This window comes from Monodelphis domestica, chromosome 1 (genome assembly GCF_027887165.1).
Source record: "Monodelphis domestica isolate mMonDom1 chromosome 1, mMonDom1.pri, whole genome shotgun sequence".
Classification (NCBI taxonomy): domain Eukaryota; kingdom Metazoa; phylum Chordata; class Mammalia; order Didelphimorphia; family Didelphidae; genus Monodelphis; species Monodelphis domestica.
The window spans coordinates 539059483-539085537 of record NC_077227.1 but is presented as its reverse complement, the minus strand read 5'-3'; the positions used below and the strand labels follow the sequence as shown (position 1 = coordinate 539085537).

The window sequence follows — 26055 nt, the reverse complement described above, 5'->3', positions numbered from 1 at the left end:
CAGTGGGGAAAGGCCTGCCCAACTTAAGGCACCCTCTCCCCTTGCCTAGATTACTCAGAGAGCCTGGATGAGGTGGCACAGTGTCTGATACACAGAAGATGCTTAATAAATGTTTGTTGAATTAAATAAGAATGATTGGATGGGGGTGATCTTAAAGTTCTAAATCCTATGAAGGCACCCCCATTTCATGCTGCAAAAATAAATGAAGTGGATGAATGAATGAAAGAGCATTCATTAAGCATTTACTATGTGCCAAGGCCTGTGCTAAAGTCTTGGGATACAAATAGAAAAAGGCAATCAGTCTCAGTTTTCAAGGAGATCATACTAATTGCGGGAAACAACACATAAAAGAAAGTTCAGCTGTATGGTAGATGGGAAGACTCAGGACCTAAGGGTGTAGAGATGGGACATATGGCAATATCCAAGGTTCCTTGTACATAGGCTGGTTAGATAGCAGTTCTGGTGCCAGCATTATACAGAGGCAAGGCAGATGGTAAATCCTGTTGGTCCATCATCTCATCAAGAATAAAATTGTTGTGGCCTTATGGCAAGGAGTTTATTTCTTGTTTCCTTCCTCCTTTTGATTTTTTGAGTAAGAGTATTGTAGATACTCCTTGGGAAATAAAACATTGCTATCAATAATATTCAAATGCAAACAAGTGACAAAGTTATGTAGGGACCCACTCATGACAAAAGAAGTTGTAATGACATATTCTTTAAACCTTCCAGATGAAAATGTGGAGCAACTAGGAATACACCTAAAGCATTGCTCTAGGTTTCCTTAAACTTTGAACCTAAAGTCCTTTGGAACAACTCCAGTCTTCTAAATGAAAACTAATTATTTTGCATGAACAGTGAATGATCTTCATTAGAAACAAAGAATAAAGTATTATGTTTTTAATTTAAAATTTTGAAATGAAAAAATCCAGGAGAATATAAATAATACTAGCAACGGTGGCTTTGGCTTATTTTAACACAACTACAGAGAGCTTGGACTCAACCTAAATTCTTGAGGCCTTACATGTTAAATAAGTAGCCAATTGTTGACTGAAAAGACCTAGGTTCAAACTCAAGCATTATGCAGGGTAAAGGTGGCTTATATTGCTGGTTCCTATGCAAGGTCATGTGGATGGTTGCATTCTGTCTAGGACATGTCTATTTTTTTTCCTGGCACTGTGAATAGGGATACTGTTACACATTGTGGAAATCAATAAAAGGAAAAGACAGAGAGGGTCACAGAGTAGAAAAGGTGTTGAAAGACAAGTAGAATCCAAATACACATTAAAAAAATAGAAGAAGCTGAGTCTTAACCTTTTTCTTTATAGATGCTCTTCTGAGGAAACTGTATAAAGTTGTGCTCAGATATTTGTAAATATTATATAATTATTGCCCAAAAAGGTTTTGGTTAACAGATTTGTTATAAAACTACAAAGCCCATTTTGATGTTTGTACTTGCCAAATGAAGTCATGGAGGCCTCTTTGAGAAGGGTAGTACAATACTGGAGAAAGACTGCTGGCTCTGAGGTCAGAGGCTAGATTCGTAAGCTGACTGCCATCTGTTCACTAGGTGATCTTGGGAAAATCATTTTATCTCTCTGGGCCTCACTCTCCTAATCTGTAAAAATGAAGGGACTGGACCTCTGAAACACCTTCTGACTCTGAATCTATCATGCTTTTAGTCTTTTCTAAAGAGCCCAAGAAAAGGAGCACAGTAACCCCTTGACAAAAAGATGAGAGATCCCTTATTTAATCTACAACATGCAAATCCCCTTACATGAGAGTTTTAGGGAACTTTTTTTTAAGTTTTAGGAAACTTTAATCTTTTTTCTTATACATTTAAACCAGAGCTTCCTAGCAAGTTAATCATGACTGGTTGATCATGAAGGCAAACTTGGTCCATAGCTGATTAGTAGCTGCTGCTAAGGCTGGCATTTCAAAATGTGAGTTGTGGGGGAAAAGCTCTATGCCTACCCCTTTCCCCAATGTGACCCATTTGTTGTTGTTTTTGGTGATGTCAGATTCTTCTTGACCCCATTAAGAGTTTTCTTGACCCTGCTACTGGAGTGGTTTGCCATTTTCTTGTCCAGTTTATTTTCCAGGTGAGGAAACTGAGGCAAACTGGGTTAAATGTTATTTCCAGGGTCACCTAACTAATAAGTATCAGAGGCCAGATTTTAACTCATTGTGCCACTTAGCTGTCAGTAGGACCCATTAGCACTTCAAATCTCCAATTCACTACTTACTACCTGGGTAAACAGGCATCTGACCTTAAGAAAGTGACTTACCTTCTCTCTAAACCTCAGTTTACTCATTTTACAAAATGAAGAGTTTGGTCAATGTCTGATCTTTAAGATCCCTTTCCACTATGTTCTCTCTCTTCTTCTCAGTCACCAAATTCTAGAATTGTTGAGCTGAAACACATCTACAAAGTCAATCTATCATCAGCATCTCCACCTTCTCTCAGCAGACTCACCTAATCATCCCCCAAAGAGCCCAAGAAAAGGATCACGGTAACCCCTTGACCAAAAGATGAGAGACCCCTTATTTAATCTATTACGTACACGAGAGTTCCTGAACAGGCCAAAGCCCAGTGCTTAAACCCAACAACTAGGGCAGATGATTAAGGTATCCTGAGCAGTGACTCCTTTTATTTGTGCTCTACCCTCAATATAAAGAAGAAAATGTTTTATAGTTCCCAGTCCCTCCTTTGGTCCCCTGCCATCAGCCTGGTTCCAGAAATACTCCAGCTCCCCACCTCCTTCTGTCATTCAAGGCCTCATACATGAAAGGTGTCATTATTATACGCATTCTCTTCCAGTTTCGCATCAGAATTGGCCACAAAACGCTGACAGCTCAGTGTAGGAGTGCAGTAATTGAGGCCTAGAGGCAGGAAGCAAACCCAAAGGAGGGTGGGTAATATACCAAGATGTGTATGTCAGTGCCCTCTAATGGATGAAATGTCAAAATCAAGTGATTGTTTTTTGCTCAAGGCCAGAAGAGAATGTAACTGCAAAATATTTCATTTTATAAGGACGTTGTTTCATTTTCCCCCCTCCTCAACAAGCCCTGGAAGGGAGTTTCTTTTGTATCCCTTTCTCTATATTATGGCATAAAGCAGAATAAATGATGGTGCCAGAGATCTGGAGAACAAAGGGGCAAGGCTGCTGATAAGTTCTGAAGGACCTTAAGAACTTATGCAAGGCACAAGGGAATGCCTCAGGATCCTAGTACGCAGTCCAGCAAACCAGGCAAAGGGGGAAGGTAAGGAGAGAAGACAGGCCTAGAGAAGGTGACTAATATTTGTTAAATGGGTAGATATTTATCCAATACCCAAAGTAGCTCCAACAATTAGCTCACAAATATAAAGATAATTCACTAAAATTCACCCTGCCAAAATTCAAACACCCTTGAGCTCCATAAGTCTATTGAAAAATTACAGAAAAGTTTGATGAAAATGAGGGGAACTCAAAAGCAAAACCCATTTAAAAGCTTTCAAACAAATTCTCAACAACTGCCTAAAGCCTTCTTTACATGAAAACCCTAATAGGATGGGATTTTTCAACCTTTTCCCTTTTTTTCCCTGACTGTATGAAGATAGCTTTAGAAGTAGCTGAGCTATTTTGCCTGATTTTGATGCAATACTAAAGAAGAATTATGAAGTTTAATTTGCAGGACAGAAGTAAAATGGGAGACAGTAAGTTTTCTAGTGGACAGATTTTTGTGTGTTCCTGTAGGGTGAGGTCTTGGTTTAAGCCAGGCCTGATTCAGACTAGTTCATTGACTTCCACTTCCAAGAAGCTTAGATGTCTAAGTAAGGAACTCTCTGAGCTCACTCAAAGCCACCTCCAAATAATTCTCCCTCCCACCACAAACACATATAGCCTCAAAACAAAGTCTAAAGCAGTAGAACCAATAAAAGACAGGGTGACACTATTCCAGTACATAATATGGGGAAGGACAATAGGAGAGACCTTTCTCCCTGACGTAAGATGGGAGAACAATGTAGTACATTCTGCTGTACCCAAGGGTGCTAGAAGTGATGTGAATCTTGAAACTGCTCACACTCTACTTCAGAAGATTTGATTAAGCTATTCCCCATTTTAAACAATGGAGGTACTTGATCAGGAATGTATTGGAAACTTTTAAAATTACTCCACCCTGCTCAGATAGTGCCTTAGGGGAAGATAAAGTTGTAAACTCCTGACTGAACAATGAAAAGTCCCCAACTCATACTTATAGTAAAGCTAGAACCTTAAGCTAGGTCTATTTTTAGATCTAATACAAAAGGGTGCTAAGTACCTATAAAGGTTAAATTAATCACTAAAACAGTCAAGCAACTTACAAAAGGCAAGCTTAACAAAAGAAGTGTGAAATATTCAGAAGATATAATCTACCCAGAGAAGGTGAGAACTAAAGAGTGGTAAGAACTAAGAATGGGCAGTCCTGGTGTCTTCACAGCAAGCCAGCCAGGGAGCCCTCTCAAAGGACATATTCAAGACCCAAAGGCATCCAGGTCAACCCCAAGCACTTGAGTAGACCACAATATAAGCTTGGGATAGTACTCCCACCCCAGGAATAAAGCTGAACTTCAACATATAAGCAAGGTCATTAAATGAGCAAAAGTCTTGACCTTAGAAAGTTATTTTTTAAACCCTTCCTTCCATCTTAGAATCAAATCCATGTATTGGTTCTATGGCAGAGTAGGACTAAGAGCTAGGCAATAGGAGTTAAATGACTCACCTAGGATCACACATATAGGAAGTATCTGAGGCCAAATTTAAACCAAGACCTCCTATTTCCAGGCCTGACTCTATATTTACTGAGCCACCTACCTTCTTCCAGAAAGTTACTTCAGTGACAGAGAATATCAAAATACAAACTCAGAAGAGGATGTCAAAATGGAAACATGTTAAGCTCAAAGTAAAATATAAAAGGGTGTCAGAACCAAAAAGAACTTCTAGAAGAGTTCAAAAATCAAATGGTAAGAGAGGTGGAAGTAAAAATGGGAAAAGAAATGAGAAATTGCTTCAATAGCTTGGGAATAAATACACTAAAGAAAAGAACTCACTAAAAACTAGAACTGACCAAATAGGGAAAGAGGCATAAAAATTCAATAAAGAAAAGAATTGGCCAAATGTAGAGAAATACAAATGCTCAAGGCAGAAAATAACTTTCTAAAAGTTAGAATTGGGCAAATGGAAGATAATGACCCCAGAATACAGTAGGAAACAATAAAATAAAGTCAAAAGAATGAAAAAATAGAAGAAAAATTGAAATACAATGATCTCTCACCTATCATGGGAGTTATGTTCCAGAGACCCCTGCAGTAGGTGAAAATCCACAAAGTAGTGGGAGTGTAAACAGACCATGCTACAATCACTGAATCAATCAGCACACAAGATACAGAACAAAGCTTTGGGGTTGGTCACCTTTCATTCCATTAGCCAATAGTGTACAATTGCATGTTGGCAAACTTGCACAAGTGGTAGTCGTGTATTGCATTTCCATTATTTACAATATAATATTCATCCATAAAATCCCTTGACATGGTGAAAACTCCATAATACAGAATTAGATATATATGAATTTTGTTTTTTTAAAAACCCTCAATAAGTGAACCATGATATAGTAAAGGACAACGGTATATCACTTGAAAAACAACTGACCTGAAAAATATATATAGGAGAGATAGGTAGGCGGTACAGTGAGTTTAAATACCCATTTTGTTCTTGCACTCAGGTGAGATTCTGGGGAATTATGGGAAGTTCCAAGGACTTCTGGGAATTGAAGTCCTGGGTTCAAATCTCCATTTTTACACATGTTCATGCTCCCGGCTAGCCAGCCAAGCAGCTCATGCTTCTCTCTCTCTCTCTAGCCTGCCTTTTGCTATCTAATAAATAATAATTATAATAGTAAGCTATGTTCTCCAGAGAGTTTTAATCATAACATTTCTTACAGAGATATACCCAGCTAGGAGGGTCTGATGACTTATACAGCAATAGGTAGTCCACAAATTTAAGGAGCCTTAATTACTTTTACACTTGGCTTATGTCTTAGGTGACCAGGAAGCTACATTAATGGTTTGAGCCTTAATCCACTGGATCAGTTGGTTTCAAGGATGACTTCATTCCTTATATGGGAAAAGCTAGTCTAGGAGACAAAGGTTTCCAAGACTTCCATGGGCATCAGGGGGTGAATAAGTTTCTGCTGTATCATGTTAGGATTTAAATTCTTTGGAGACTATATATTAATAATTATGTATTAGATAGTGAAAGTGAGTTGGAGAGCAAAAGGCACATAATCACATGGCTAGTTAGCTAGCTAATCTGAGTTTGCCACTCACCTCATGTCTCTGTTTGCTAGCAAAGAGAGCATGCAAGCTGCTCCACCAGGAAAAGTTCAAAGAGAGAGAAAGAAACTGCTGCTTCCTCAATCTCTAATTTATAATCCCAGTGTCATCACTTTTTCTGCGTCTCCCTGGGTGGACAGATCTGACCTCAGTCTGGGTCAGAGGCCAGTCTTTCAGACTCCAGGAGTCCTGTGGGACAAGAGGCAAGCATCTTCTGAGATGCCAAGGAGCCTCAAGGCCTCTGGCATTCTCCCATAGTACCCATGCACACTCAATTAAAAAGTGGGGCTGACACAGAAATGGATTTTCAAAACTTTCCTTTTTAAAAGGAAAGAGGGGTACAATATATATTAAATTCACACAATCATAAACTTATTGATACCAATGAGCTTAGTAAGAATATTTTTCCTATAATAAGTCTTAAGCATGATGGAAAGCACACTTGACTGGAATAAAAAGACTTGGCTCTAGCTCCAGTTCTGCCTCTGAATCACAATGTGACTAGGCAAGTTGTTCGACTTTTCTGGGCCTTGATTTCCTGAATAGATAATCCCTAAAGTCATTTCCATCTCTTGCATCCTAATATTATTACAGGATTCTTCAGGTATAGATCCAAGTCAACAGATGCTTAAATTTTGTTGACTCAACGTGAATGGTACCATCTCAGTATCAAAAGGCATAACTAGCTGATTTGAGGCCAAGGGTCCAACCACCAAAAACCTACCCAGTTGTTTCTGTTGGAATATCTTTCTCCTTTCCATTCCACTCCCATTCTACTCGACCACATTCCATTTTATCCCATTCCATCCCATCCTATCCCATCCCATTCTATTCTTTCCCTTCCATTTTATTCTATTCTACTCCATTCTATTGTGTTCTACTCCTCTATCATGCTTAATAATAATAATAAAAAAACAGATTCTCATGAAACCCTAGCAATTTCTTTTGGCTATGGCCTTCCATTTATTCTTTCTTGGCTATATGCTGACTTAGTCATCTGGCTTATGATTTCTATCCCCTCCTTCCCAATTACTTATTCCATCCAAGTTCTGTCATTCTCCCCATACCCTAATTTTCTGGGGTTGGGGGATCGAGAGGAAACAAGCTAAGCCCAAGAAACTTAAAACATTTCTACAAGGTTATGTATGGAATAAGTTACCCTGATGACGGTACTTGCCTCCTAGTTTGGGTTTTTCCTGGAAAAGGATTAGAGAGGTCGCTGAGAAATTGTTTCCATATTTTCTAAGAACGGAGGATAGCCAGTGGCAGTCTCTCTCTAATATGATCCACATTAAGCATCCTCAGGGAACAAGCCCTTGAGTTTAGGTATGAACCTAAAGGAAAAATGCATGAGACTGGTTACTTAAATAAGCCCTATTTTTATAGCGCTTTAAGGTTTATAAAGAGCTCTTTCCCCATAACTACCCTATGAAGGAGGTAGTATAAGTATTATTATCCTCATTTTACTGATGAAGAAAATGAGTTTCAGAGGTGTTGTATGATTTGCCCTATGAAACAGAGCAAGTATGAACCCAGTGTTCTTCCATTACAAACTTCTAGAAACAACTTAACTACATGCCCAATAATAGTCATCATCGTCGTCATTATAGAACAAAAGCCAATTTCTATAGAAACTAGTACATTGTATATAAACCCAGAGCAAAAAAGAAACCAAATACTCAGAATTGTCCTCCAAAACATAAACAAATAAGGAACAGTATGACATGGTGGATAAAGTGCTGGTCTTGGAATCAGAAGACCTGGGTTTTAATCCTGCTTTTAGACATTTAAAAGCTTTATAACCCTAGGCAAGTTGCTTAGTCTCTGAGCTTTAGGGTTTCCACCTATGGGATAATAATATCAAGTACCTTCTAGGGTGGTTGTAAGGATAAAGAGAGAAATTATACACAAAGTCTTTATGAACTTTAAGGTTCTCCATAAATGTTAGCTATTATTATAAAGAAAACAGACTGAGGTTCATATGCAGGAATTTCAGATGTAAAAAAGAAAAGGAGGCTTAGATCATCAAAACTGTCAGAAGGAAGATAAGCCAAACATTTTAAGATGACTCTTGAAACTTCCCTAGGGAAAAGGGAAGAGAATAAACATTTATATAGCATCTATTATATACCAGGCATCATGCTAAGTACTTTACAAATATTATCTCATTTGCTTCTCAAAACAACTCTGAGATGTAGGTACTATTTTACAGTTGAGAGAACTGAGGCAAACATAGGTTAAGTGACTTGCCCACATAGCTAGGAAGTATCTGAGGGTGGATTTGAACTCAGAATTTCATGCCTCTAGGTTCTATGTTCTGCCCACTATATCATCTAATTGCCTTCCCTCCTAAAACTATCTACTATATTTAATATATTCTGAACATACATGTATGTTGCAAGCTTCTTGATGGAAGGAATTATTGCACCTTGTTATTCACTGAGAATGAAGCCTGTAACATATAGTGATAGGTTTTTATTATTTGTTGATTAACTGTTCTGTTGTTGTTTTTCACTATTTTGTAGATATCAGTGCAATACTTATTTTCCAATTACTGTTGGTGAACATGATCCAGTCTATTCTTCTCTTACTGTGACTTTTGAGCCCAACTCATTGTGTATCCTAGCACCTGGTACATGTATTTACAGACTAACACAATGGATTGCCTATCCAACCAGACATATTTTATAATCTAAAAAATATGTGTTCTTTGTTCTGCTTGATTCTTCCTCTGTGATGGCCAGGCTAATTATTTTGAGTGATCATAGATCTCATTGAAGAGCCTCTAGGGTTTGATGCAATCAGCTCAATGTCATCTGTAAACAAGAACATCTATAGGACCTCTCTGTCAACAGGAAATCACTCTTCTGTTTGTAATTTGAACAGGAAATCCTCCATGACTTACCTCTATTATGTCATTTCAAATCAGTCCATTCATCAAGCCCCCTAAGATGGTAAAGGCTATGTGGTAGGGCATTGTCAGAGACAAAAAGGTATATAAGAAATAATACTTGTTCTCAAGGAACTCATGAGACCTTTTGAAAGATAAAGTGCAATAATCATATAATCATCATGTTATGTTGTAGATGGGAAAGTGGGGGATAGATATGAAGTGCAACTACAATAACGTAGCTGATTGGTAGCCGAGATAAAATAATTCATCTTCTGAATTCCAGTCCCATACTTCTTCCTTTAATCCATAGTGCCTGCCTCAATTTAAGATTTCAAAGTATAGCCCTTCTTATCTTAATGGTAACCAACGTGATAAGTGAAAGATCTTTCTGCAACAGAGTAATGTCCCCTTCCTCTTCCCAATCCCTCCCCCAAAATAAAGCCTTCCTCACCAATGTTATCTTCCATCTGTTCTGCATGTATCTACTGTTAAAAACTTTTATCTTGTTCTGGTCCTCCTGACCATCACCCCCTCTTCTAGTCAGTATAGTAAGTTTATAAGTAACCAGGATAAAGTAACAATAGGAGGAAGTAAGATTGCAAAGGACAACCTAGAAGTCACGTACAAATGGTCTCAAAGATCAAAGGAATATAATTTATACATTGTATTATATATTGGTCAGAAATCACATCCTGGTAATACATACTGAATCAGTCTTCCTGACTCACTCCATGCCTGGCACTCTATCTACTTGCTGCCCTATAAGAGAGGGTTTGAGTCATAAAACAAAATACCCAGTGGCAAGGGCAAGGAGGGCACAGAGTGAAAAAAAGAGAGGGACATGATCTATGAGGAGCCAAGGCACTTACCTAACTTCTTGTTCTTAAATCAATTCTATCCTTGTCTCTGGAAAGGGCATCTGCCATCCCAGTGACTTCCTAGACCAAAATTACCTTCCTTGACTACCATTGCTCTTTATGTAGTATTCCCCCTTACTAGAATATAAGCTCAGTGAGCATTGGGACTGTCTTGCTTTTCTATTTTTATCTATAGCACTTAGTTGCTTGATAAATACTTTACCATTAATTAGTTCATTCATTCAAGGCAAAGAGTACTTCTGGATCTTAGTTGGAGAGAGGGGAGGAATAATCCCTGGGCCTTAGGTGTGTTGTTCTTCAAACCACAGTTGGGAGAGGATATGGTGTGGGGGTAGCTAATAGTCCTGTAAATAAATATCTGCCTTCACACTTGACATACTTAAGCTCCACCAAGCTCTCATCACTCCGCCTAGAATCAACAGAACTCAGCAACCAATTTGATTTTGCAAGTGATGGAGAAGGAAGAGGCAAAGTTGACATGGCTATTTCACACATGTATGACTACGTGAATGGTGAACCATTGTCTGCATCCCCTTCCATCTCCTGTAGCAAAGAACCTCCATGATCAGAGGAGAGATGGCCTACAAACCCTGAGAGGAGAAGGTGGCCAGTCAATAGAAACAAATGCTGCAGAAAAGATTGAGAAAAAACCTGTTGTACTTGGTAATGAAAAGGCCAATGATAACTTTGGATGGAACAGTTTTAGTTGAGCAATGAGATCTGCAACCATATTTCAAAGGGTTAAAACAGAGGAAAAGAAAATGAGGGTAATGAGGGTAAGCAATCTTTCCAAGGAGTTTGGTTGTGCAAGGGAGAAAGGATATAGGATAGCTTGAGGGGCTGGTACAGACATGAGTTTAGTTTAAGGATGGGAAGACTTTTTCACTTTTCTTTGTTTACTGAGCACTTGGTACAGTGCAGATCCTATTGTTTAATAAAGGTTTAATGATTAAGTAATAAAAAATTCATTTGCCTTACGTTTTACAAAAAAAGGGGAAGGGGAAAACTGCATATATGCCAAATGAAATAAATGTCTTAGAGATTAGCAAAAATGTAGGAAGAAGAATGGTAATACCCTTTGTAGGGGAATGAGAGTTTGTAGACATCAGGGAAGGAATCAGTAGGTAGACAGAAACTGAAGATAAGGGAAACAGAGGATGATTATGGATGATTATCAGAGAGGAAAAGGGCAAGTTCCCTTCCAGGTACACCTGATTAGCTTACCAACTCTGGCATCACAGTCAGGGAAAGAGATGCCAGGGGCTGGCCAGAATGAGTCAGCTACTGCCACAGGCAGTGTTCAAGTTGTTGAAATGTCTTTCAAAGGGCTTTGAACTTGGGCATAGCCAGAGTTTCTATTATGAAGGTGAAACTCCACTGGTCGTCATCCAAATGTTGACAATGAACAAAAATAACAGTGGCAGGGGCAAGGAAAGTTTCCAGAAATTTCCAGAAAAGGGCAGGTTATTAAAAGGTTAACAGAGCAGAAGTCATTTGTGATGAGAAATACCAAGCCAAACCCAGAGAGATCTATAACTCTTGCACAAATATTCTAATATCTTTGGAGGTAAGATTGTCAACATACCAATCCCTGAGATTTGGCTGGATGGGACCCATACCAGGAACATGACTCTGGAAGAGACTGCTTTATTTTAAAGAAAAAGAATAGATTAAAAGAAAATAGAATAGTGTTGTCTATTAATGTGATATACTCATCCATAGAAAGAGCTGAGAGAATCTAAATGCACATTGAAGAATATCATTTTCACTTTATTTCTTTCAGGAGTTTTTTCTTGTATAAGTAGCATGTGTCTTCTTTCACAAAGTGACAAACATGGAAATGTGTATCACATGACGGCATAAGTATATCATATTGCCTACCCTCTCAGGGAGAGGGGAAGAGAAAGAGGGAGGGAGAGGAGATGTACCACAAAATGTCAGAAAAGGATTAATAAAAATTGTATCTATGTGTAATCTAGAAAATAAAAATATAATTTAAAAAAATTTAAAGAGGGAAAAAAAAGGTGATCTAGGAACCAGAGGGGGTGGATATGGGTACATTGTATTTGGATAAAAAAAAAAAAGAAGTACATAATAGATACTTAATACTTGTTATATTAAAATGTGTCCTTTTACCCATCATTGCTTATATTATTTTGACATGTTTTCTTAAGGTCTGATGAGTTTTCCATGCAGCCATAATTTCTTTGGTTGAATCTTTATTCAATGGACTTGTTTGTACTCATATTATTAAAATTTCATTCTTTATGATTTCTTCCCTTACGTTACATTGCTCATGAGATCATTTCTATTCAAGAATTTCAGTTTAAGTGCAGAAAGAAGTTCAGACAATCTCACAAATAAAGCTTGAAAAATTTCCACATGGTTCACTTAGAGCAGCAGTTCACTTTGATCAGCAAGGACCTTGATCTGCCCAGCAACTATGTTAAAGGTTCTGTAGCTCCTTCTGTCCTTGGCCCTATTTATTCTTGTCCAGGAGTCCTTTGACATCAAAGAGTGGAGATTACTGCTGAAGAGACAGGAAGGCGGTATAGTGAGTAAGAACACTAGACTTGGAGTTTGGAAACCCTGAATTAAAATCCTACCTCAGACACTTATTAGCCATGTGATCTTGGGTAAGTCCTTTAACCTCTCTCAGCTTCAGTTTCTTCATCTGTAAATAGGGATAATAAAAGCTCCCATTTCCCAGGGGCATTATGGCTACCAAATGAGATACCATTTGTACAAAGGCTTACAAACCTTAAAGTACTGTATAAATGCTGGATATTGTGAAGACCTAGGATACCAGAACATATTACAGCTTCACCAAAACTTTAGTTGTTGATGCTATAAAGAATCAAGCTGTAATGAGCCCCACCAGGAATTTGTGAAACCAGGCATCTGATTGGTTGCAGATCTGAGTATGCAATTAGATAATCTCCCCCAAAGCATTAGCTTTTGCAGTGGTGTTGCCAAAGGTAGGCCTAAGGTCCAAATAGAGTACAAAGGGAGGCCAGAAGCTTCTTTCCAGAGATAACATCTATGATCTTCACAACAATGAAATAAATTGTTGAAGCTTATCTTGGAAAGATTGTTAATGATACAAAGGTCGTAGAAGGAGCCTACTTCAATGATGCCCAACATCAGATTGCCAAAGATGTTGAAACCATCACTAGTCTCACCATGCTCTTAATCATCAATAAGTTGTCTACTGCTATTATTACTTATGGCACAGACAGGTTTGGGACCAAAAGAAATATACTGATGTTTTGAGTTGGAGATGGCCCTTTCGATTTCACCACCCTCAGAATTAAAGATAGTATCTTTGAAATCTGACCCACAGCCAAGGGCAGTTGGTGGCACAGTGGATAGAGTACCAGGCCTGGAGTTGGGAGGAAATGGGTTCAAATCTGACCGCATATATTTCTTAGCTATGTGACCCTGGACAAGTTAATTAACTTAATTAATTAACTTAATTTCATTCATTTGCCTAGCTCTTGCCTTTCTGTCTTAGAGTTGTTACTAAAACAGAAAGTAGTAGTTTAAAAAAAAAGAAGTCTAACCCATAGCTAAGGACAACCACATAGATTGCTGAATTCAGAGCACAAAAGAACATCAGTGAGAAGAGAACCATCTGCTACCTTTGTCCACTTGTGAATATATGAAGTATACTCAGACCAGTATTGAGACTGACTCTCCATGAAGGTATTGGCTTTTATGCCCTTCACTCATGCTCCTTTGAATATAGGAATGCTAACATCTTCTATGACACACTAAACCCCATGGAAAAAATCCTTAGGGATGCCAAGCTGTATAAGTCACAAATCCAGGATATCACTCTAGTGGGTGGTTCCACTATCATCTCTAAGATCTAAAAACCTTTACAGACTTTCTCCAGCAGCAAGGACCTAAACAAGAGTTCAGTTCTGAACTGATATGAAACAATTTTCAGTCATGATGAGGCTATTATTTCTGATGCAAGTGTCCTGGCTGCCATTTTGTCTAGGGATAAATCTGAGAATATATAGGATTTGTCCCAAATGGATGTCACTCCTCTTTCCCTTGGTACTAAAACTTCTAGTTTCCATATCATCATCTTTGCCAAGCAGACACAGACCTTTTACCACCTACTCATATATCCAGTCTAATATTCTAATCTCAGTTTATAAGTGTGAAAGCAATGATAAAGGTAGCAACCTATTTGGCAAATCCAAGCCCCCAAGAAACCTCCACCTTGCTTCCCTGCCATTCTTCAGATTGAAGTGGTCTTTGACACTGGTGCAAACAACTCCGCCATTGTATCTACTGTGCCTAAGAGTACAGCCCAAAAGAATGAGATCACCATCACCAAAGACAAAGGCTGTCTGAGCAAAGAAAATGTTGAGCAGATGGTCCATGAAGCTGATGAGTACAAGACTAAAGATGAGAAGCAGAGACACTCTCCAAGAACTCACTTTTCAAGAACTCACTTCAATTTTACACTTTCAATATAAAGGCCACAGTGAAACATGAGAAACTCCAAGGAAATCTGATGATCAAGATTAACAGAAGATCCTTGAAACACGTAGTACTATGGGGTAATAAAGTGGCTTGGTAGAAGAGAGCCAGGCCTATTGATTAGAGGTTCTGGGTTCAAATGTGACCTCAGATACTTCCTAACTGTGTGACTCAACCTCAACTGTTTAGCTCTTACTGCTTGATAAGCAAAGGTTAAAAAAAAAAGATATGCAAAGCAAAAGTAACATCATAAACTGGTTGGATAAGAATCAGACTGATAAAAGGAAGAATTTGAGCATAAGGAGAATTTTCAACTCCATCAATAATTGGCACAAAACCTGGCACATAGTAGGTGCTTAATAAATGTCATTTGAGTGAATGTATAAATAATTACTAAGCTGTGTCAGAGTATAGGGGGAATGCAGAGAGACATGCCTGGTAGATTCCTGAATGGAGTCATCTAGAGGGGCCTCTTCTGGACCCATCACTGTTTTGGTTTTTTTTTAAACCCTTACCTTCCATCTTGGAGTCAATACTGTGTATTGGCTCCAAGGCAGAAGAGTGGTAAGGACTAGGCAATATGGGTCAAGTGACTTGCCCAGGGTCACACAACTGGGAAGAGTCTGAGGCCAGATTTGAACCTAGGACCTCCCATCTCTAGGCCTGGCTCTCAATCCCCTGAGCTACCCAGCTGCCCCCCTGGACCCATCACTGTTGAGGTTGACAATGTACCAGAAGAGAGAGCAGCTCAAAAACTGTAGGAACTAATTTTGTAGTCAAAGCTGGACATAGCAACAGTTTAAAAGAAATTACATTTGAGCTGCTATGAAAATTCTGGGCATTCTGTATACTTGAATGAATGTATCTAGAGGAAAATAAGGGAATGCCATTGCACTTTACCAGCACTATAAACAAATGGAAATGTGACACTTGTTCTGGTGAATAAGAATCTATTTTAAATTGGCACCATAAAAAAAATTCCCACATGGAAAATACAAGGCCTCGTTTCCAGGGGTCAGCTACTGCTGCTCTCTGCAGCATTCATTCTTACTCCCTCTTTCCCTTACTGAAAAATGCAGAAAGCGCAGATCTTCTAGAAGCCAACTGGCAAAAACTCAATTTCTTTCTAGGGTAGTCAATCTGGCGCCCACTGTTTCCCTCCTACATGAGGGTCAAGGTTTCAGTTAACCCATGCATCTTTAAAAAAAATTCTATCCAGTGACTATGGTGCTAAAATTCAGTCTTCTCCTATGATCCCATGCAAGTAATGGAGAATTGTAGCACAGCCATTCCAGTATTTGGCACTTAGTAAGGTGTCTGTGTCTGGCATAATCATGAATACCCCAATAAAAGAGCTCAGGAATTCTGTAATGAACATAACAGGGATTCTTCTGTAGGCAGTTGTTCAAGTTATTAAAATGCCTCAAAGGACTTTGAACTTGAGCATGCCTAAAGCTTCTGTTATAAAGAGAAGCTTCCCCTGGTGTCTTCATCCAAATGATGACATTTAACAAAAATAATACCTGCTAAATCCTGCTTACCAGCTCCCACAAGACCCTCAACCCCTATGGAAAAGCTAGTCCCTGGCATAATACCAACATTTTGAAATCTGATTCTTATTGGCCATTTTCTCCTCTGAGATTATATCTACTGCTGATATTGGTATCTACAGATTGCTTTCAGGGAACAAAATTCACTCTTCTCGGTGACATAGGCATTCTGGCCTTGGACCTCTGGTCATTACCTATTGGGCTCTGGATTTGAATCCTGTCTCTGCATTTTGCTGCTTTGTATGACCTGAGACAAATTGATTAATCTTTCTAGGCAGTAGTTTTCTCATTTGTAAAATGATGATAAATACTGTTATTATCTCCCTTGTACCATTGAAGAAATTGAGGCAAACACAGGTTAAGTAATTTGCCCAAGGTCATGTATCTGAGATTGGTTTCAGACTCAGATTTTCTTGACTCTAGGCCCAGAATGCTAACTACTGTGCCATCTAGCTGCCTTGTGCTGGAGTAGAAAATCCTTAAGGGCAGCTAGGTGGCACAGTGAATAGAAGGCTGGGCCAATAGTCAGAAAAACCTGAGTCCTAATCAAGCCTTAGATATTTCCTAGCTATGTGACCCTGGGGAAAGTCATTTAGCCCTATTTGCCTTAGTTTCCTCATCTGTAAAATGGGCTGAAGAAGGAGATGGCAAACTATTCTAGTATCCTTGCCAAGAAAACCCCAAATGGGATCACGAAGAGTCAGATACAATCAAACAAGAACAAAAAGATGATCCTTAGATCTCCTTCCAGGTCTAAATTCTATATTCCCTATGATACAAAGTCCTAGTCCCATATTAAATCAATTTTACAAAATTAAGACAATGTGAGAATTAATTAAACCAGAAAAGATGAGAAAACCTTCCAGAGGATGTAAACCACAGAGATGCATTTGCTTTTCGAGTTACTAGTAAAGACCTACACGTCTTCCAAGGCTATTTTCTCAAAGCTGAATTTATTTACATTTTAGAACTCAGTATTCTAAGACTACAGGGCCACCTACTGGTGGTTCAACCTAGATGATAAAATGCATCTCCCCTCTTTCCAGTCTAAGGACTCAAGAGGATGAGGGCAAAGACTTTCTAAATCTGAGGTATGGGCAGACCACTCTGCCCAGGGACTCTGGGCACTCTGGGCACAGGGCACTCTGGGCACAGGGACTCTGAAATGGGAGGGAATTTTAATTGAAAGTAGACTAGGAGGAAAGAACTCACTGGGAAAGGGCTGTTAGACTCTACAAACAAGTAGCCTAGAATGCCAAGTGGCTTGTATTTTGTCTGAATGGGCCCAGAACCTTAGAGGTCATTTTGTCCAATATAATCCAGGAATTCCTATAAATTTTACAGATTTTACTTATGGAACAATTATAGAAGGAAAGAAAAGAAGCATTAAGTGCTGGCTAGGAACCAGGCACTGTGTTAAGCACTTTCACAGATATCTCATTTGATCATGCTAATGACATATAAGTTAGGCACTATGATTATCCCTATTTACAATTGAGTAAACTGAGGCAGGCAGTGATGAAGGGATTTGCTCAGGGTCACATATCTAAAAAATGTCTGAGGTCAGATTTATTTGTTTTACCAATTACGTGGAATAAATTTCCACACAAATTTTCCCAAGTTATATGATTGAACTTATTTCCACCATCACCCCCTCCTGGTGCTGGCAAGCACTTCAATCTGGGTTATATATGTATTATCATTCAAAACACTGAGGCCAGATTTAAAGTCGGGTCATCTTGACTCCAGGCCCAGTCCTCCATCCAGTGTAACACCTAACTGCATTGAGAGAATATTTCCTGTCAGCTTACTACAGGGAGAAGGACTTTCTTTTAATTCAGTGTTAATACAAGAATGGAAAGTGGGCACCAAAGATACCAATGAGGAAACCCAAGTTCCTTCTCTTCCTTAATGGCAAAAGCAATTTAAGGCTTATGGCCTATGGGTTGGGAGAGAGTTATACCAGTGACCTTCCTCTGTCCCCCCTACCTCCCCAGTAGACAGTATTTTATTTTATGACACTCTGTTAATATAATAAATATACAAAAAGTTCAAATTACTCAAAGGATGCAATATTAGAGGGACAGATAAGAAGGGTACTTATATAGAACCAAGGCAGCCACTATGATAGTCACCACCTGACTTGTAGTCATGTGTATATATAGTACTTCTATTTTTTAGTTTGTTTTGTTTTTTCTTTCCTCCTTGTAGGTGAATGAAGATTGAGACAGAATGGACTAAGCTTCAACCTTCTGCATTTCGAAGGTCAGAAAAATTCCCAGAGATCCAATAGTTGAGCTCAGGAAGGAGCCAATTCTGAGGAATGACCCCCCCCCTTAATTAACATAGTCCATCCATGGATCAACACAGCTGCCTAAACACAATGTCTATATATAGCAGCAGAAATATTGTTTGAAGAATGACTTGTGTGTGTCTACCTCCAGAAAAATAAATTATATATAGAACAAGGAAGACATAATGGTGCATATATATATATATATATATATATATATATTAAAAATCAAATGTCTTCTTTAATGTAGAGAGGGAAAGGAGGATGGGAGAGATCTGGGAATTTTATGTAACAAATTAATTAATTTTTAAAAATAATGTCCTTTACTCAATGAAGTGATTTGTCAATGCTACATTCAGAAATCAAATCAGTAGTGTGAGGAATGATTATGGTGTCTGTTTCAATGTGAGCCCATTATTCCCAGGGACTTAAGTGGTAAAGGAGAGAATGCATACCCACCTTTTTTTCTCCAGTTCTGGAAGACTGCTTTCTTCCTTTAGTTTTCTGCTACATCTTCTCAGTAAAAGCTAATTGATATTGATTGCTTATCAGTGATATTGAGGAACCATCACTTGGTTAATTGATACTGGGGAACTATTGACCCTGGTAAACTATATCAGGACAATTATCATGAAGGCTGCTAGGTGGCTAGTGGATAAAATGCCAAGCCTGGAGTTAGGAAGACCTGAGTTCAAATATAACTTTAGATGCTTACTAGCTATGTGACTGGAAAAGTCACTTAACTCTCACTATTTGCCTCAGTTTCCTCATCTAGAAAATGACCTGGAGAAGGAAAAGGCAAACTGTTCCCATATCTTTGCCAAGAAAACTCCAAATGGGGTCACCAAGAGTCAAACATGACTGAAAGGAATGAACAACAATCCTAAAAGAAGGTCCTTATCTCAGCAACTTTCTAACTCCTCAGATCCATTCCTATGTCAGGGTCAATAACCTAAGGATACTCTATTAGCCTTTGATTTAAGCTGGTTCTTTATGTAAGTGAATCTACTTTCTTTACCTCTTGTTTTAACTACTATCTTAGAACAATATAAGTCATTATTGGCAAATGATATTGGTGGGGGAATATACCAGGATGGGGACTTAAGCCAATAGTAAAAAAAGAACCCCATTGCTCCTCAAGAGTATCCCTAGACTTTGCTACTAGTAGCAATGCAATAAGCCAGGACACTCCTGAAGGATTTATGTAAAAGAATGTTATCCACAATGAGAGAAAGAACTATGGGAGTAGAAATGCAAAAGGAAAACATATAACATCACTTATCACATGTATATATGGGTATGTAATTTGGGGCTTAGGCCATAAAATATCGCTCTATAGCAAAAATGAATAATATGGAAATAGGTATCAAGTGATTACATTTGTACAGCCTAGTGGAATTGCTTGTCAGCTCCAGGAGGGGGAAGAGAAGAGGGGAGAGAAAGAAAATGAATCATGGAAACATGGAAAAACATTTAAAAATTTTAAATTTTAAAGAATATCCCTAGAACCCTGTCCAGGAGATATAGCCTGATGCACTCTGGAAACACAACCTACAGTTCATGTGAGCTGGGAGAATAAAACTAGAGACTTATATTTGAGATAAACCAGAAACTGCTCCTTTAGAACATGTGCCATGATCTCCACCATACTGAATTGTCTATATATTCTTAAAAATTCTAACTAACTAACTCCAATAGGGATAGTTTAATAAGAAGTGAGGAAAATAATCATAATAAAAGATTAATCAAACTCCTAGCTGGCTCGCCAAGAAATGTAGGGGTTAAAATTAGGAGCTTGACAAAGATAGGAGAGCAGTTTAACAAATTTTTGTTTTACTAGAGAAAAAATAGGAAAGTCAGAAAGATAGGAAAGAGAGAGATTTAACTATTTACCCTTGTACTACCTAAAAACTACCTAAATCTCCTTATATCAACTTATAAACTACCTAAAAACTATTATTTGAGAGAGTCTCACTAATAACTCTTCAGCTTAGCTAACCAGGCTGAACATACACTATATATATATATTTTTTTTTTCTAACTCACTAAGCAATAGACAGCTACCAAAATACACTCTCCTTCAATCAGATTCTACAGTAGCCAATTGTCACTATCAACTGCCAGAAACACCCTGCCCTGGGTATAAAAGGGAATTCTTTGTTCTCTTTGAGTTTACACTTGTGAAAGGGAATCCTTTATTCCCTTTGTCTATTTTGAGTTAAGCTTTGGTTAACAATAACTTAAGTATCCTTACTTAGTACCTTACTACATTGTGAAAACAGAATTAACTCTCCTTTTCCTACTTTTGAATTGAATCAATAAAAGCTTGAACACCCTATTTAGCACTAGGTAGAGTAGCTCAGATCAATCAGCCAGGAAATGAGAATTCACAACCTCAGTCCATCAGGAATCTGCAAACTCTTTTGATTAGCATTCACTTCTCCAGAAAGTAAGAAGTGGTCACACAAACACTGCTCCCTGGGCATTGCTGAACAATTTGGAAGCTGTGGTTAGCCCTCGTGAAGAGAGGAAGGGACAAGAAGCCACTATAAAAGGCCCTGAATTTCTGGGGCTAGGGAAGTTGACTCCAAGAAGGAAGTTGACTGGAGTCATCATCATCATCTTGACCTGCCTCTTGGAGGGAACTTGGGTGAATGGATAGCTAGCTTTCCCTTCCTGTCTTCTGGAGAGAGTTAAATTCCAGTTGAAGGTCAACAGAGTTGAGCACTGGAGCAACATTTAGTTAGGTAAACTAATGTCTTCTCTACCCTTTTGTATTTCTCTGTTTTCACTCTTTCTATCTCTTTTGTAAATAAAAACTATTAAAGTCATTTTGACTTTGAAGCAATAATACTTTGAATCAGCAACTACCATATTATTTATAAATTTCATATATTTTAGTCAAACCATTAAAATTTAATTCTTACATAGGAAACCTTAGAGAGAAAAGGCCCTTCTCACACTTCAAGCTTACCTTTATCTCTCATTCTCCAACTATCATTCTTATATCACTTCCTCTCTGAGAGCAGTCTTTATTTCCTTTAACTTTGGCTGGTCTCCATGGTAATAGAACCTCTTCTCTTTGGGCCTGGCTCTTTGTCTACTGAGCTAGCCACCTCTTTCCCCAGTTAAGTTAGAGAAAGGTATTAAGAATTCCCTTTTATACTTAGCACATGAATATAAATTCCCTTGCTGATGGGGAGCATCCTGCTCCTGGAGTATCCTTCTTGGGTACTCTGGGCATTTAAAACATGAATTCTGTGGCATGTTGAACTGAAATTTGTCTGCTCATTAAGTTATAGCACAATGCCTACCTAGCACATGATAGGTACTCAATAATTTGTTATTGGTATAAGAAGTGCTATGGGCCTATGGGTAGGGAGAGAGGTAGGGCTGATAGCCTTCCCCCCCTCCCCCCTTGTAAACAATATTTTATTCTAGGACACTCTGTTAATAGAATAAATAAACACATTTCAAATTACTCAAAGGATGTAATATCAGAGGGACAGATGAGAATGGTACTTACATAGAACCAAAGCAGTTACTATGATAGTCACCACCTGATCTCTAACTATGTATGTATATATAGCACACACACACACACACACACACACACACACACACACACACACACACACACACACACGGTACCTCTGTTTTAAGTTGTCACTCATTGGTAAGACTAATTCTGCTTTCTGAAAAACATTAAACCTGTCTATCCCCTTCCACATGATGGTCTTTCAGATGTTCAAAGACAGCTTTCACCTTCTTTGCATCTTTTCCCTAGGAGTTATTCCAACATCACAACTATCCCATCTCCTTATAGCTGATCAGAAGAGAGCATCATCTCAGAGCCTTGATAGGGCCCAGGCATGAGCCTGCTTGGTATTGTTAGTAGGTTGCCTTCTATATAAAATGGCAACATCACCAATATAAATGACATCCACCACTTTTTATGAGTGACTTTACAGTGATCCTTTAAAGCAAAAGCATCAAGGTAGTACAGTAGATATGGCACCAGATCTGGAAGTAAGAAGTCCTGAGTTCAAATCCTGATTCAGATACTAATGAGCTTTGGGACCCTGGATAAATCACTTAACTTCTCTCCGACTCCATTTCCTTATCTAAAAAAATAGACCTACTTTGGAAGTACCTGCTTCACAAAATTGTTATGAAGATTAAACGGGATAATATAAAGCACTCTGCAAACCTTAGATCATTAAACAAATGCTAGCTATTATTATTTAAGCAGAGATAGTATCAATGATTCAAAGGAAATGCTGTATGCTTGCAAAATCTCAAAAGGATTCAAAGTTGCTTACAGTAAAGAAGAGACTTTATGACAATGTTACAGATATGAATAAATATGTATTTAGAAAGGCTCATATGGGGCAGGTAGGTGGCACAGTGGATAGAGCACCATGTTTAAAGTTGGGAGGTCTTGGGTTCAAATCCAGCCTTAGACATTTTCTAGTTGTGTGACCATGGGCAAATTACTTAACCCCAAATGCCCAGCCCTTAGTGCTCTTCTGCCTAGGAACCAATATTTAATATCAGTTGTAAGACAGAAAATAAGGGTTTAAAAAAAGGTTCAGCCTCCACAAAGTCCATGACTATGGATACATCATGGCCCAAATTTATCCTCATTTTACAACAGTAGTCCATGGATACTACCACCTTGTCCATCTTCTTCCCACTTTCTGGCTTAGCACCAGGTTTAGGGTACCAATCCCTTGGCCATCTCTTACTGCTATTGTATAGTATGATGTCATGATGCAAGCTCTGCCCTACAGAATCAATAGGTCATGATTCTACTCTACTGTGTGGCTTTGACCAAATCACTTCTCTGTCCTTCCTGAGCCTCAATTTGTCTTCTATAAACTGAAAGGGCTGATCCCTAACTTTCTTTTCAGTTGAAGAATTTTCTGGTTGTGTAGCTTTAAGTAACTTATTTACAAATTGAAAATCCTATTAACTGTGGCAAACCACCAATAGCATAAGCACCCTCTTCCTCCTCCATTAGGAATCCTTACACCCCTTTGAACCACCTCTTTCTGATGTTACCCAGCATAAGAACGTGGCCTCCTGCTCTCCTTTTCTGGCCTGGCTTCTTGGAATCTCACAGCTCCCTGAAATTACAAAACAATGCCCAGCAGAAGCCACAAGCCTGATTCTAAGCCAGCCTTCAAAGTTGGGGTTCATCACTATGCTTTTACTAATATGGCTCCCTCAGATCCATAGAAACTGTCTGGGTTGAACATCTATTTGAAAACTAAAACTGCCACCATCCAGCAAGCCAACACAAGCCAGCTCCTAGTTGAAGCAGCAAGGCACCAAGAGGGAGAAACGGGGTGACAAGTGTTGGGTGAGTCAGATCACCACCTCCTCCCCTCAGACTTTAATGGAGACACCAGGACCTTGATCCCAAAGGCTTTGAGAACCACAGTACCCAGCCCATCTCCCAAACACTGGCCCTGTTTCCAGCTAAGGCCCCACTGATGCAGGAGTAATGGTCACTTACTACCGCCACCACCATCTGCAGACTAATTGCTACTCAGGATTAGGTAAGGCCAAGAGCCCTGGAAGTGGCAGCATCTCTCAGACCCCTAATCCTGTTTCTAGCCCAGAGCCAGAGTCAGTTCCAGAAGTGATCCACATGGAGGTACAGCCAGACTGGAAACCCTCATACTCCAGCCACAGCTTCTGAAGATCTGGTCACCGAAGTCCTTGGGCACTGTCACGTGGCTCAACCCCAGCAACTGCTATGATTTTATTAGTTGAAATGACTTTAAAGAAGAGGCATTACCATCTGCTTTGCTGCCTAATAATCATGGAACCGTTCCATCTGACTTGCAGTGGAAGCTTGTTTTCTCCACTATTAAAATATTAATTCCTTGAGACCAAGGAATTTTAGTTTTCTGTTTATAACCTCAATATTTAGTACAGTGCTTTTCAAATAGTAAGTGGCTACTAAATGCTATTTCAGTCATTCATTAATTTGTTCATTGCTTATGAACCCCCATTTTCCCTTGAGCATTCCCTAACCAGCCAGAATTAATTATGACATCCTAAGAATGCAATAACATTTACTTAAATAGAATGCAAGATGATATCACATGTATAACTTATATCATAATATTTACCATCTCAAGGAGGGGTGACAGGAGGGAGGGAGAGAATTTGGAACTCAAAGTTTAGAAAATTAATGTTAAAAAGCCAACTAGGTGGCTCAATGGATTAAAAGCCAGATTTAGAGAGAGGAGGTCCTGGGTTCAAATTTTACCTCAGATACTTTCTAGCTGTTTGATCACTAGTCCCCCAGCTTTTATTGTTCTTCTACATTAGAACGAACATTTAATATTGATTCTAAAACAGAAGGCAAGGTTTAAAAAAATGTTAAAATTTCTTCTTATATGTAATTAGGAAAATTTAAATATTAGAAGATTTTAAAAAGAAAATGTAAGCAAAAAAGGAAAGATGTATGTGTATATGTGTGTATACATATATATGTATATGTCTGTGTGCATATATATACATATATATGAATAAAGAAACAAAAACCATCATCATGCATTTCCCAAACTATAATCTGCCAGGGTTAGAGATTCTTCTCAGAGGCAGAGAGGTTAGGATGTGGTAAGCCTGTCTTCTTAGGGCAGAAACCATAGCTAGAAAAAGTGACTCCAACCATTGCCTCCTGGCCCAGAAGAAGAAAAACCTCTGTAAATTGTGGCAGAAATGAGACCCAGGTGCAGGACAGCTTCCTAGCCTCCCATCTATTTTCTCCTCTCTCTTCCAGCTCTCTCCTCAGATATGTCCTCTTTCTTCCATGAGGTTTGTGTTCTACTTCCTTTCAGGGCTATACCAGATGCTCCCAGCCAACCAGACTCCATGAGTTAACATCATTATTTACTGGTCACTAAACAGACTTGTGGAAGAACTTCCTTGCCCAATAAATAAATCCTATTGGGAGAGCAGGAACATATCATACTTTCACAAAAGCTCAACTTCTATATCAACCCTAGAGCCCAGGACCCTCTGGCAGTTCCCATGCCTAACCTTTTCAGATTCCATTTCTAAGTATCTTGGACAAAGCTACCACAAATGTAACATTTATTATGCCTCACTCTAAAAAAATTTGAATGGCTTATTGAGTTCATTGTGAGGTACTTGGGGAAAAAATATACCTCAATAGGTTTGAACCCCTAACCTAGATCAACCACATACATCTAAGAACATCTAAATTCTGCATATACTAGGCTAGTAGACCAATCCAAGTGCACATATTTAAAAATTAAAATATTTGATTTTATTTAAAATTAAAATATTTAATTTTATTTAAAATTAAAATATTTAATTTTATTTAAAATTAAAATATTTAATTTTATTTAAAATTAAATAACAAAGAAATTGGATAAATAATCTTTGTGTTTTAGAGAATCTCTTGATATGAATAAATAATGAGGGTGTGGGCAAGGAACCTTGGAAACCCAATACTGCCCACTATGGGGAACCTGGCTCTTGTAGGACCAGATGGAGTGGGAAATATCTAGCTCTACATTTTTCTCTTGGCTTGGTCTATATAGTTCTCATGC

General features: G+C 38.5%; 1 long non-coding RNA gene across 1 annotated transcript in view; it reads left to right on the top strand.

The window, feature by feature from the left end:
- The window catches only part of LOC103093969 (uncharacterized), a 33198-nt gene extending 7464 nt beyond the window's left edge, over positions 1-25734 (top strand). Inside the window, exon 3 of the long non-coding RNA XR_001626149.2 lies at positions 18379-25734. This is a non-coding gene — a long non-coding RNA (uncharacterized LOC103093969). The remainder of the gene's footprint in view (positions 1-18378) is intronic.
- The last annotated feature ends 321 nt before the right edge of the window (positions 25735-26055 follow it).